The sequence below is a fragment of the Gambusia affinis genome, linkage group LG14, assembly GCF_019740435.1.
Source record: "Gambusia affinis linkage group LG14, SWU_Gaff_1.0, whole genome shotgun sequence".
Taxonomy (NCBI): Eukaryota; Metazoa; Chordata; class Actinopteri; order Cyprinodontiformes; family Poeciliidae; genus Gambusia; species Gambusia affinis.
In genome coordinates this window covers 24,511,790-24,524,127 of record NC_057881.1, presented here as the reverse complement: position 1 = coordinate 24,524,127, position 12,338 = coordinate 24,511,790, and the positions used below count along the sequence as shown (strand labels likewise).

At 38.7% G+C, this 12,338-nt stretch overlaps 1 protein-coding gene across 3 annotated transcripts in view; it reads left to right on the top strand.

Annotated features, from left to right (window-relative positions):
* thrb (thyroid hormone receptor beta) overlaps positions 1-12,338 on the top strand; it is a 90,377-nt gene that overhangs the window by 41,585 nt on the left and 36,454 nt on the right. For 2 of the 3 annotated variants that reach the window (XM_044137669.1, XM_044137667.1), the window contains exon 2: positions 11,247-11,313. The exons of the other annotated variant lie outside the window; for it this stretch is intronic. The gene's annotated coding sequence lies outside the window, so the exon portion shown is untranslated. The remainder of the gene's footprint in view (positions 1-11,246; positions 11,314-12,338) is intronic. 3 annotated transcript variants of the gene reach the window in all.

Genomic DNA, 12,338 nt, shown 5'->3' with positions numbered 1-12,338 from the left:
CTAATACCGGCGTTCCACTCTATGTTTTCTAGCCTTCCTGCCAAAAGCTGCAAATAACTGTATATGTTAGAAGGGCATACCAATGTGTGTGTGTGTGTGAGTGTGTGTGTGTGTGGGCGTGGGTGTGTGCGTGCGTGTGTGTGTGTGTGTGTGTGCGTGTGTGTGTGTGTGTGTGTGTGTGGGAGAGTTAAGCCGCTGTAAATCAGGGTTGAACTGTCATTTTAAAAGAAAAGCCAAATGATGAGATATTCTATATGTTTTATTAGCAGTAAGCGTCGCCTTACTAAAACAGCCGAGAATGTGGATCCTTACCCGAGAGATTTCTGAAGGACTGCCAGCATTTCCAGTTCTAGCACGTTCCATGAGGATCCAGTTATCAGAAAGTTCTCTGTGCTTGTTTATCCTGATGTTGTCGCTACATTTCTGTGGTGAATCATATTGTCCACATGCAGATGTATTAGCAGCAATGTGAGCACTCGGTACAGTTCTACTTTCTTATAACAAGGGTATTTCTAACTATCACTGCAAATAAAACATCCCTCTGCCACATAGCAGTGATATCACCATAAAGAGCAGAAGGACAGCATAAGCTACAGTGAGCTACTGCTCTCTCACTGGTCATTTTGTCTTGGGTTTTGTTATTTTCCTCTAAAACTAGGCAGAATAAAAATGGAGCTAACTCGTGAATGTGACATCACAATATTTTTTTGGCTGTTGTCCCTCAAAGGCTGCCTCCATGAGCTGATGGAAGTGGCTCTTTGCTCTGGACCAGCACAGAGCTGATGCTAACACGGCATTGATTTGTGTTTGCCAGCGTTGGTAACACAAATCAATGTGTTACCAACACATCCAGAAGAACTGGTCCAGAAGAACTGGACCTGAAGAAGCACCGGTACAAGAATGTGACCAGGTGGAAAGTCTGTTAGAAGGCTTTGCTCCATTTGGTTTTGAAATCCTATCTGTCAGGGTGTCAAAGTACAATGGTGTGTTTTAATCTCATGTAGCAGATGATGTTGGAAGGTTTTGCCTCTTTCTTCACTATTTACTTCTTTCCATTTTAGGGAATCCAAATAAATTATATTTTCATGTGAAAATATAATTGGGATCTTTTATTCACTCTTCAGTTCCACTATCTGATTGTTTCCACTTATTCTTACAAGATAATTTAATTTGCATAGGTATTGAGAGAAATACCTATGCAAAGGTAATAGTTTTAATCCGTTCATTTTTAATCTGAGACCCTAGTCTTGAACTGGTAAAGGATGGTGCCTTCTTCGGGTCAGGGAAGAGTTCCCAACTCCGGATCAGCAGAAGATTATTATATTAATCAATCGATGGGTGATCCATTATCTGTATCCATTGTCTTATGGGGCCCAAATCCCGGGCCTCCTAAGGAGCAGTTGCCCCCCCATAGTATAGAATTTCTTAGGAAAATGGTCTATGCACTGCATCAAATACAAGGCCACACATACATCCACATCCACACACACTCATACCTAAGGGTGATTTCAAAAGGCCAATGAACCAAACAGTCATGTAAACTCCATGCAGAAAGACCTCAGACTACCAACTGCACAAAAATAACACTTTTTGTCTTGTTAAATACAGTATTTCTAAAAACCATCAGTACTTTATGTCGGTTTTGGAAATATATGTGCTATGAATCAACATAGCACATTTAATCTTAGTTCTTGCATTGGTTTCTGTCTGTTGCCACTGAAGGACAGTATTTAGTTCACCAACTTTCTTTTTTACCACATTTCACTTGGACTTTATCCTTGGTACATATGCAGATGTCTGGTATCATTTCGGCTGAACTTTGCTTGCTCTGTCAGTGAGATAGACGTCTGTATCTAAATTTAGCAAACTAAAGAAATAAGCTTTTTTTTAAAAAATCTTCAATCCCACCACTTAGCTGAGATCCTCTCCCATTTAGATTTTGGTATTTTCCCTGCACAGTTTTCGGAAAAATGGCTGCAGGCCCAAAACTCACAGGACTGATGACTTGCTAACACTGACACAGAATATGTTTTTCAGTCTATTTCTGTCCCGAGTTAAATGCTCAGGAGCTGTGCGGCTGTTTTTGCCCAATGTGAATTAAGCTGTGACCTCAGCTTGATACTTTTTAAAGTTGCCTGCCTGAGATTTATTTATTTATTTGTATATTATGTGGATTAGAGGCCTCTGTAAGTATAATCCAGAATTGCACCAGTTCACTGCACACTAATTGTAAAAACACTGATTTGTGTTTCAGAGCTACGGTGTAAATGCAAACATGGCATTTAATTGAGAAAAGGAAGTTCACTCAAGTCGTTTTTCATCAAATTGCTACTCAGTTACTTGGAATTTGTTGTTGAAAAGTCTCTCCAACTTGAGCTGGATTAATTCAGAAAATGCAACTTTTTGATAGTTGTGCTTTATTTTTGTGTTAGAAAGTACTTTGACTTAATACTGCATGCATCCAAGGGCAAATGCTTTACTTTTTCTTTTCTGGAGCCAATAATTTATCTCATCTGACTCATGAATAGACACTAGTCCCAGTGCTTCAATGAAAAGGAGCGCATTCACATAGAACATCAGAACAAGTCTCAATGTATCATTTTATCTTAAGCTATGCTGTTAGCACTATGCTAACAAAGGCAGGACTACCACTGTGTGTCAACCTATGACTATGGACATCCCCACAGCCAACTAACTTAATGGTTTTTGGGGGATAGAGAGTGTGAGTAAGGACAAGGACCCATTCAAGAAAATTGGTTTGAACTTGAAAAATGAGTACCGTAAGTTTAAGTTGTAGATATTTAGCTATTCTAAGTAAGGTTAAATTTGTATCAAGCAGTCCACACAAATAAAAAAATAAGTTAACACAAATAAGCTACATAAACCTAATTTTTTTTTTGTTAATTGTACTACTTAAGTTATTACTTCTTACTTAAAATGAAATGAGTATTTCTTTTTACTCACTAATGTTAGGCTTATGTTGTGTAAAGTTTTTTGAGGCAATGAGTTTGCATAATTTTTTAAGTAAGGTGAACTAATTAGATTTTACAGTGTAGAGGAGCCAATGGTGCCGGGTGGAAGTGAGCCTAGTGTAGAACAGCAAAACTGGCCAACAGCCACATCTTTATGGTTCAGCAACATGGGAAATCCACACGTGTTTTACACTCATCTGACATCACCATGTTTACAGGCTCCTATGTTTAAGTGTGTTCAGATGCTGGAGGTCCTGAAGAACAGCCCAGTGGGGGGCATTTTGGCTGTCTGTTCTGCCCTTTTTCATTCATATAATGTTCTATAGTTATGGGTTTCCCATAGCTAATTAGCTCCATGCAACCAAAGGCTGCAGCACCGTGATATCTGGGTTTCTGCCCACCGTCCTGGATTCAGACGTGTTCAACACTCTGTGGTAACTCTGATCTGTGGAGCCTGTTAGTATACATGATAAAGACTTCTGAGGATAAAAATGTTATTGCACTTACTTGTTCTTCACTTGTTTGCTTTTGTTTACATATTTCTTCCACTGCCTGGGATACTGCCTCACACACCTCCTCACTCTCTGCCTCACTCACATTCTGCCTCACATTCCAAATATTTTGTTCAATAGTCTTTTTGTGCCATGGTTCTTGAGGCCTGACAAGCTTTTTATGTCTGATCACCAATGCCTGCTGTGCTATAAAAACGGATTTGCGTTTTTACAGAATTGTCTATTTTTTTTCTCACTTAAATGTTACAGATTATCTATCTAAAGGGAACTGTCCAAACCAAGCCTTTGAATAACCCCCTGATCCTAATAACTGGTTGTCCCACCCTTGGAGGATACAGCTGCCATTAAGTGTTTCTGACAGTTGCTAATGAGACTTTTAGCAGTCCCTCCAGGAGGTTGTATTTTTTTAAAAATTGTTGCCTAATATTACTTCATTTTGTGGTCAAAGTTCCACATGTTTTTATGTTTTATTTTTGCCATGATGTGGTCTTACGGAAAAGTTGAAAAAGTTGCTCATAATTTTCCCAAGAAAGTCAGAATTTTAGCATAGTTAATGTTTAAGTGCAAATAATATTTTCCAAGCACCTTCTTGAAATATAACCTTAATGCAAATAAAACCATGTCCTGAGGAGAGGTCAAAGTGCAAAAGAAGAATCCATATTGTTAACATGAACTGTTTACACAAGAGAAGCAAGTCATACAGAGCATCTAAATGTTTTTTTGAAGGAAAAAAAGGTGACTGTTACTCTTTAGTATCACACATGATTCATATTGCAGGTTCGGCTTTCAAAAGACTTTGGAAACAGGAAGTTAAATTAGAAGGGGCAACAGGATTGGTCAATATTCAGCCGAGTTGCATTGTTTGGTCAGAAAAGAAGGAAGTATAGAAAACGTTAAGGTGATTGCTCAGATTGGTGATAAAGTTCCACTGAAAACTGCAAGTCTGTGCAAAATTTGCAAATGTTAAGGGAATTTGCATCAATAGTTACAATCACTGCTTCCTGGAGGGAATGTTTTATGTCACTGTTATGGAATTTAAACTCACTCTTCTTTGAAAAATTGTTTTAATTCAAACACATTAGAGAGCTTTTCTGCATGAAAGGTCACTTAATGTCATGCTACTCCATCTCTGATGAAGTAGTTAGAGATTTAATGGCCAGCAGAAGCCATTCAAAGGTCGACAGGCTGCTGGGCTGTAGATCATTGTATTGCTGCATAGCCCAAGTGAGATAGAGCTGCAGGTCACCAAATGATAGCTGGACAATGTCCTTCCAACTTTTTTTTTTTAGCTGCTGTAAATCCATCCTAAACAACCTGACTCTATAAAAAGTCATCTTTGACAGCTGCTTGTGTTAACAGGCAAAGAGTCCAGAGAGTGAAACTTACCTAGATGGGACTTCACAGGAGCAGGACATCTTAGCCAAGGACGGCACGTGAACAAACATATTTTTCAAGCTTGCACACTAAACTTGCAGTGTATCTATGGAAACACTGGATCTGGCTGCGTTTCAGTTATCAGTTTAACAGTTTTACAATTTTTGTAAAAAAAATCCCCAGTGTATTGAGGGCAGAATCAATATTTCCAGGCTGGTAGAAATAGTGGCTGTAATGTAGGTGTGATAACATGCTCTGCTGTAACACCAAAACTCAGCAAGCGACAAACCAGATGAGGAAGCAGAAGTTGAGGATTAGGTAGGCTCAAACTCAGATCCTTCAGATTCTAAATTATGCAAAATATTGTAATTAGCAACAAATTATTTTTTCCAGAGAAACATCATCACTTTTCCACCAGTATTTTCTCATTGCTATTTTCTTTTTCCTCCCTTCCTCACTGCTGTTCCTTAAAGTCCCTCCTGATGTCGTGAGTTGTCCTGTGTTACCCAGAATTCATTGGATGGATGCATACTTTCAGAGGAAGTGAGAATGATTCCTTCAGCTGCTGTTCCTAAAACATAAAAGAAGTGAAGGAGAGGGTTGGATGTTATTGAAAATGCACCGTTGACCTCATCCTGATATCAGAGAAGCAGACAGATGCTGCAGCTGTCAGGTGTGTGTTCATACCAGTTGTCACTTCAGGAGTCATAGAAAGGCCATGAGCAAGCCCAGTTTGGCTTGGATCAGACTCCATATTCTCCTAGGTGGAGGTGCTGGTTGTCGTGGACCTTGTGGTTTCCCAACCATTCACTTGTACCAATGGATATACACAGACTTAATGATGGAAACCTCACCAACCCACTCTTTTTATTATTATTTTTACATGTTTGTCCATTAATTACTATTACTTTATGCTGCATTGAATTTTTGATTTAGTAAGACAAGAATATTTGATGGATGGATGGATGGATGGATGGATGGATGGATGGATGGATGGATGGATGGATGGATGGATGGATGGATGGATGGATGGATGGATGGATGGATGGATGGATGGATGGATGAATGGATGGATGGATGGATGGATGGTAGAGTTGAATATCGCAATGATTAAATACAATTTTCTTTGAGGAGCACTGTTATATAAAATCTATATTTTTATCTTTACATCACTTTATAATGTTTTCTCATTGAAACACACCTGGAGTGTTTCATTGATGTTTTCATGCATGTTCCTGATATGTTAATCTCATGGCAACCATTCAATGCAAACTGTATGATCCATCCTGAGTCATAAACTTTGGTAAGTGTATAGTCGATATTTCAAAAGCTGTGTGATTTATTGCTTAAAGGGGCAGTATTAGTTGTTTTTCAGGCACATAGTGCCATTTTATAGCACAATCAAGTATCACAAGTAGCACTATAATATACCAAATATGTCTAAAGAGAAATCTGACTTGATCATTTAAAACCTTGAAATTGGGTCTCTGTCTCTTTAAAACCTCCTGCACTTTCTGAAATTCCCCCTTCAGGTGGGCGTCGCTTCTTTATTAAGCCTTTAACAGCGTTTTTAACCAGCATTTCACTGAGAAGTAATTCCTATAATGAGCTCAGCAGATGCACAGTTCCACCGAGTGTTGCTAATTGCTGCTGGCTAGTCTGAAGGAGCTCAGTGAGGGAATCCTGGAGGAGGACTACTTTGTGAGACAGAAGCTCAGAAACTACAGCTCTGAGAAGGAGCTGAGTCTCAAAGGTGGCGATCGGTTCACCCACACGTTTTGCACAACTGACTGGTTTCCACAGACTACAGGATTTCTCAAACATGCACGGAGAACGAAGAACTCCATGTTTTTGATGAGAGAATAACATTATAACATGTGGTAAAAATGTTTAGAAAGGCTCAGAATAGTTGAGTTGACTTAATTCTACCCCTTTAACTTTGACGAGGGCTGCTGGAAATAGCTACAGAGCTAAACTTAAACTGCCAGCCATCTGAAATAATCAAATTTTGGCTACTTGGAATTTTTTTCACAGAGGTTTTATTTGCCTTTTGAAAGTCTTTTGTTACTGGCTGTAATCTCATGCCAGATTTAAAGTAATCAAATATCTTTGTTGGGGTTTTTATATATAAAGGGGAATGTAGCAATCTAGGGAGCATAAAATCTGTTGACTGAACTTTCCAGATGGTTTTCATTTTACTAGTAGAGAAATGTTGTAACACTATCCAGAATATGAACTGTGGTAAAAAGAAGTGGTGGGATTGGAAGATAAGCACATCGTTCAGATCAGAAGGAAACATCAAGTGGGGTGTTCACAAACAGGGATTACAGGCACAAGGACGCTTTGCATCCATGACGTTTTCCCACACACCAGTTGAAACACAGAGAAGTGGTGGGTAGGAACTCTGCCCCAACCACACAAAGACATTTTCTAATCACTGCAGCTCAGCCAAGCTGCAGCTGTCTGCTTGTCTGTTTTACTTCGTCTTCAGGCCCAGACACAAAGTGTGAATGTCATTTTGAATTTATATTGGTCTATTCAGAGGTTTAGCTCACTGTTTGAGAGATGGGGAAGATGAGGAACCTGTGTCACTCTGTTAAATATAACTCAAATCACCATGGAAACTGAAAGTATCATGGGGTGTCTTGTTGTATTTTTCTATCTTAGTTTGTGTCCTTGGAGTGAGGCATTCAAGGAAAGAGTAGTAGCTGAGCAAACAGGCAAATTCCAGTTGTATCCATGCCTCAAATGTATGTAACATGTTTTTCAGGGAAAAGTTATAAAACTTTTTTTTTTTTTCAAATAGAAGTGGATTAATGTGCATAATACCAAAATACCTTACAGTAATGCTGGGCGGTGTATCGAGTATACTCGATGTATCACGATATATTCTATTTACGATAGTTAAAATGTCTATATCGCAACCATTGAGTATAAATTATCTTTCAAATAATAAACTTTCGCCTTCAAATTCACTGCGAGTATGCTTTATCCGACATCCTATGAATGCATCACTAGTCCCTCCCGCCTCCCAACCTGAAAATGTTCTACCAGTAGCAAACAACATGGGGACAGCGAGCCGTGAATGAGACCATAACTGAAGAGGAATCAGATGAACTAGTCTAGTTCCGAAGAGAAACAGCGCTGGATCAATAATTTGGCAGTGGTTTGGATTTTATATGGAGGATGTCAAACAAAATGAGGTCATTTGCAAAACATGTTATCAAACTATTGCCACAAAAGTTTGTACCACAAATTTATTTCTGATTAGGCGGCGAAGTCCGTTAAAGTGAAACCTGGAGACATAGGTATGATTCATTTAGTGCAAATAACTCAAAAATACTCATTCTTTTTTGTTTTTCTCTCACGCTCTGTCAGCTTTACGCTACATGTAGACTCGTTGCCATAGCAACTGACAACAACGCACCTTTATGTATCAGGATTCAGAACCAAAAACACGTAAACAGCCACTGCTATTAGCCAAGCTAACACAGCGGTGATTGATTAGATAATTTAAACACCTTCTTTACTGATGATCTGTCAGTTTGTGTGTAGGTCGCCTTTTTTATTTTTAAGCTGAACCAAAACACACCTTATTCCACAGCACATCTATATGTTAAGTTTGTCAAAGTCAAGCATAACTGACCTACTTACCGCTCACTTGCGATTTTTTTTCTTAGTTAAAACTTATTTCTTACCTTTTTATCTGGGGTCTCAAACTCCAGTCCTCGAGGGACGGTGTCCTGCAACTTTTAGATGTTCACCACACCTGAATAGAATAATAATTATTAGCAAGGTTCTGAAGAACTGATCTACACAAGAAGGAGGTAATTAAGCCATTTAATTCCAGTTTTTGTACATCTAAAAACTGCAGGACAGAGGACTGAAGTTTGATAACCCTGGTATAGACAGTTCATAGCAAAACACTGCATCCCTTTTTATATGAGCTGACATTTAAGTTAGCAAGGAAATGGGGGCGGGACCTTGTGTGGGTGACATTATGCTGCAAAAATATATCAGGATATTAGATTTTCCTCATATCCCCCAGCCCTACCTCACAGACAGAATACAGAGGGAAAATCTTTGTATTAGAGCAACTACTGCAGTTTATTGCAAGTGTTTCCCATCCATCCTGTACCGCGACTTAATTAAAATGAAACATACATAAATATTCTCTCTTCTGATTTTAAAAGACTCCAGTACTAACTTCTGCTTCTTTTCACTCATTTTTATCACTGTTCTTTTGACATACATTGGTTGTTAATAGGCATGAGTCAGTTACTGGTATCAAAGTTTCTAAAGATTTTGAGAAGTTTTTGTTTGAAAATATAAAAAAAAAAATCCCTCCATCGAACCAGTCCTGTCATTTAAAGTCCTTCTAATGAGAAGCTGGGGTCTGTTTCAGTTTGAGTTGTTCTAAACTGAGTAAGTCTGACTGGTTGTTAGCTTCTCCCACTCCAATAATTTACTTACATTTTCAACAAGCCTGTGATGTTCTGACTACTCTCTACTGATGGTGGTACCCCGGGTTACTTGACAGAATCCAACTTTAGGAACTCCAAACTCACCCTTTAAAGCTACAGGACATAACTTATAAAAGCAGTTGTTTACATATTTGTTGAAACTATCACCATGTTGTGACAGATGATCTGTGAAAATGTGGAGCTCCCCTACCTTCTCCTAGTGCTAACTAGAAACAGCCAATCAGAGTCAAGAGGAGGGACTTATTGCTGTAAGTCACCCTCTGTGTGGCAATGCTCATCCTTGCTCTCTGCTAAGCTGGCGCTAGCACAGCCTGTTGTGAATGCTCAGGTGAGTTAGCATGGAGACTAATGATGGTGGATAAACTGTTTTCCTTCTTACAGTAAATTGTTTCTCCACCATTAGTACATTGCACAGCCAGTACATGAGAGTGATTGAAAGCACTAAGCCCCTCCTCCTGGCTCTGATTGGTTGGTTTTGGTCAGAAGCGGTGAGTTTCTTCAGTAGCTCAGGGAGGAGTTGGAGGAGATCGATTCTGTCACAGCATGGTGACAGTTTTAAACAAACATGTGAAAAACATATAGATCTTTTTATAAAAGTTACATGCTGTACCTTTAAGTCCATGTAATTAAATAATAATAATAATAATAATAATAATAATAATAATAATAAGTAACTAATGTTTTAATATTTCTGTCAAATCTCAACTACAAACCCATTCCTAGTTGAGAAAGCTGTTTCTAGTTTGATGTTGACATGTTTCTAGATAACTGATCTAAAAGAGACAAGAAATTCCTTGTGGTCTTACCACAGTGTTTGCAGTATTTTCATTACCGCCAGATGACGAGCATCTGATCTGAAGTTAACATTAAAGTCTATTTTTGTCAGAACTGGTGTCTGATGGCATCCTGTCGTGCAGTACTGAACTGTCCTCACACTGACATACTGCAGAACCACTGACAATAACATTTAAGCACCAGTTTAGGCAGGAATAGTAGGATTATTCACAGTAGCTGTAATTCCATTACAAATGCATGCAAATTTTCACAATATTCTGCTAATGTTGAAGAAACACAATTTTGTAATTGTGGTGTTTCCATTAAATAAGAGATGAATTTAAAATTACATGCAATGGACGTACACAGTTACATCAGATATATTCATAATTCATCATGGTGCTATTGTTCATCATCTATAGCCAATCAGAGGAGACGTCGATGTCTTATTTGGGCGTTGGAGCAACAATCCTCATATAGTTGGGACTGGCTATGTTTTGGGGAAATTGTAGTTGATTTTATAGGATTCAACATTTTCAAATCACACACAACTTTTTATGAACTGTGATGCTGTGAGTGCTCTGTTGGAGATTGTCCAAAAAAAAGGCAAAAACAAACCATCATCCTAATACTTTCTATCGCCGTTTCCATCAGTCATAGAGTTCAGCTGTTGATCATGTGATTCGTGGGATGTGAAAAAAGTGTTTCTATTGCAGTTTGGTGAAATACATTTATTTCGATACTGCTGACAAACCACCTCATCCTAGTGCAAAATCTACAAATCACATGTGAATAAGCTTGTTGAGCTTATTCACATGTTTTTTGAAGTTGCCATGTTTCCATTAAACAAATGTATTTTGTCATTTCAATTTGCACAGTTTTAAATTTAATGGAAACATAGCTACAGTGGGTGTGTGTGTGGGTGTGCATGTTTTTGTGTGTTGGGGAGTTTAGTCTCATATCCTGTCAGAGGTATTTAGCTCCAGAACCCTCCCAGAGCTATGCTAACAGCTTTATTCAGGGACTTTGTTCTTGCTGCAGGACCTGTTGGTTTGCAGTGCTGGACTACAAATGTGATCCTGTTCATACAATGGTCTAACCGGGTTTTGTTTATGTGTGTGTTTTCATAGGTGTACCTCTCGGGGAGCTCAGCTGCTCCTCAGCTCAGCTCACATTCAGCCCTCAGCCCTTCCTCTGGTAAGATCTACGTTTATGTCAGTTCCACACAGCCAGAGCCCTGCACTCTGCAGAATGCCTTTACACAGTGTCTGTTTAAACTAGGCCTCCCTGCTGTGACCACTTAAACACTCAATCACATGTCCTTGTGTCTTCTGGAGTTACAACAATGAAAAGTGCAGCTAAGCTAATATTTTATGAGCTATCTTACTTGATAACATGGAATAGGAAAAAAATTCCCAAACTATAAAATAATTGTTTTGGGCTCTGTGTGGCTTCTTTAAAACATGAAGTAAAAATAAATAAATAAATGAAGTATACTTCATTTAAAGATAAATGAAGTATTTTTTCATTTAAAATCTTTTTAGTCGATCAGTTCCCGTACACTTAATTAGCAATGGATGACTTCCTGGTTTCCTGGGATTTCCATATGTGGTGACACAGAGGACAGGTTTTTTAACCACTGCCCACTAGGTTGAACTAGCACTCACATTAGCCTTGCTACCACTAAAACTGAGCAGAATGAAAACGAAGGTTAAAAATATCCAACTGTCAGCATCAGACAGCAAAGAGCCACATCTTATATGCCCACCACAGTTGGACTGAAGTCAAACTGTCGACGCACAGTCATGTGGTTTTCGGATATTCATTTTCGCAAAGCGGTAAGGTCATGGTGTGATTTACTGCAGCATAGTAAGCACAGACATCATAGTCTGCCACCAGTTGACTGCCACACAATTTTTGCTTATTGGATATTTTCTTCTTTCTAAATCTTAAATTCACATCAGAATATTTGCCTAAGCCTTAATGGCTCTCTGTAATCAGCAGGAAAATGGCCAGAGGAGCTTTTAGTAAACTGCTCACATGTTCCCAAACGGAACAGTACAGTTCAGCTTTGTTCTCTGAACTCTACTTTGACTGTCACATGATTACCCTTGAAGCCAAATGTTGCTAGGCTGTAACCGCTGACAGGGACACATCACTTAATGAGGACACACTCATCACTTGACAGAATCCCACTTTCCTTTTTTACTACTACCATGCAA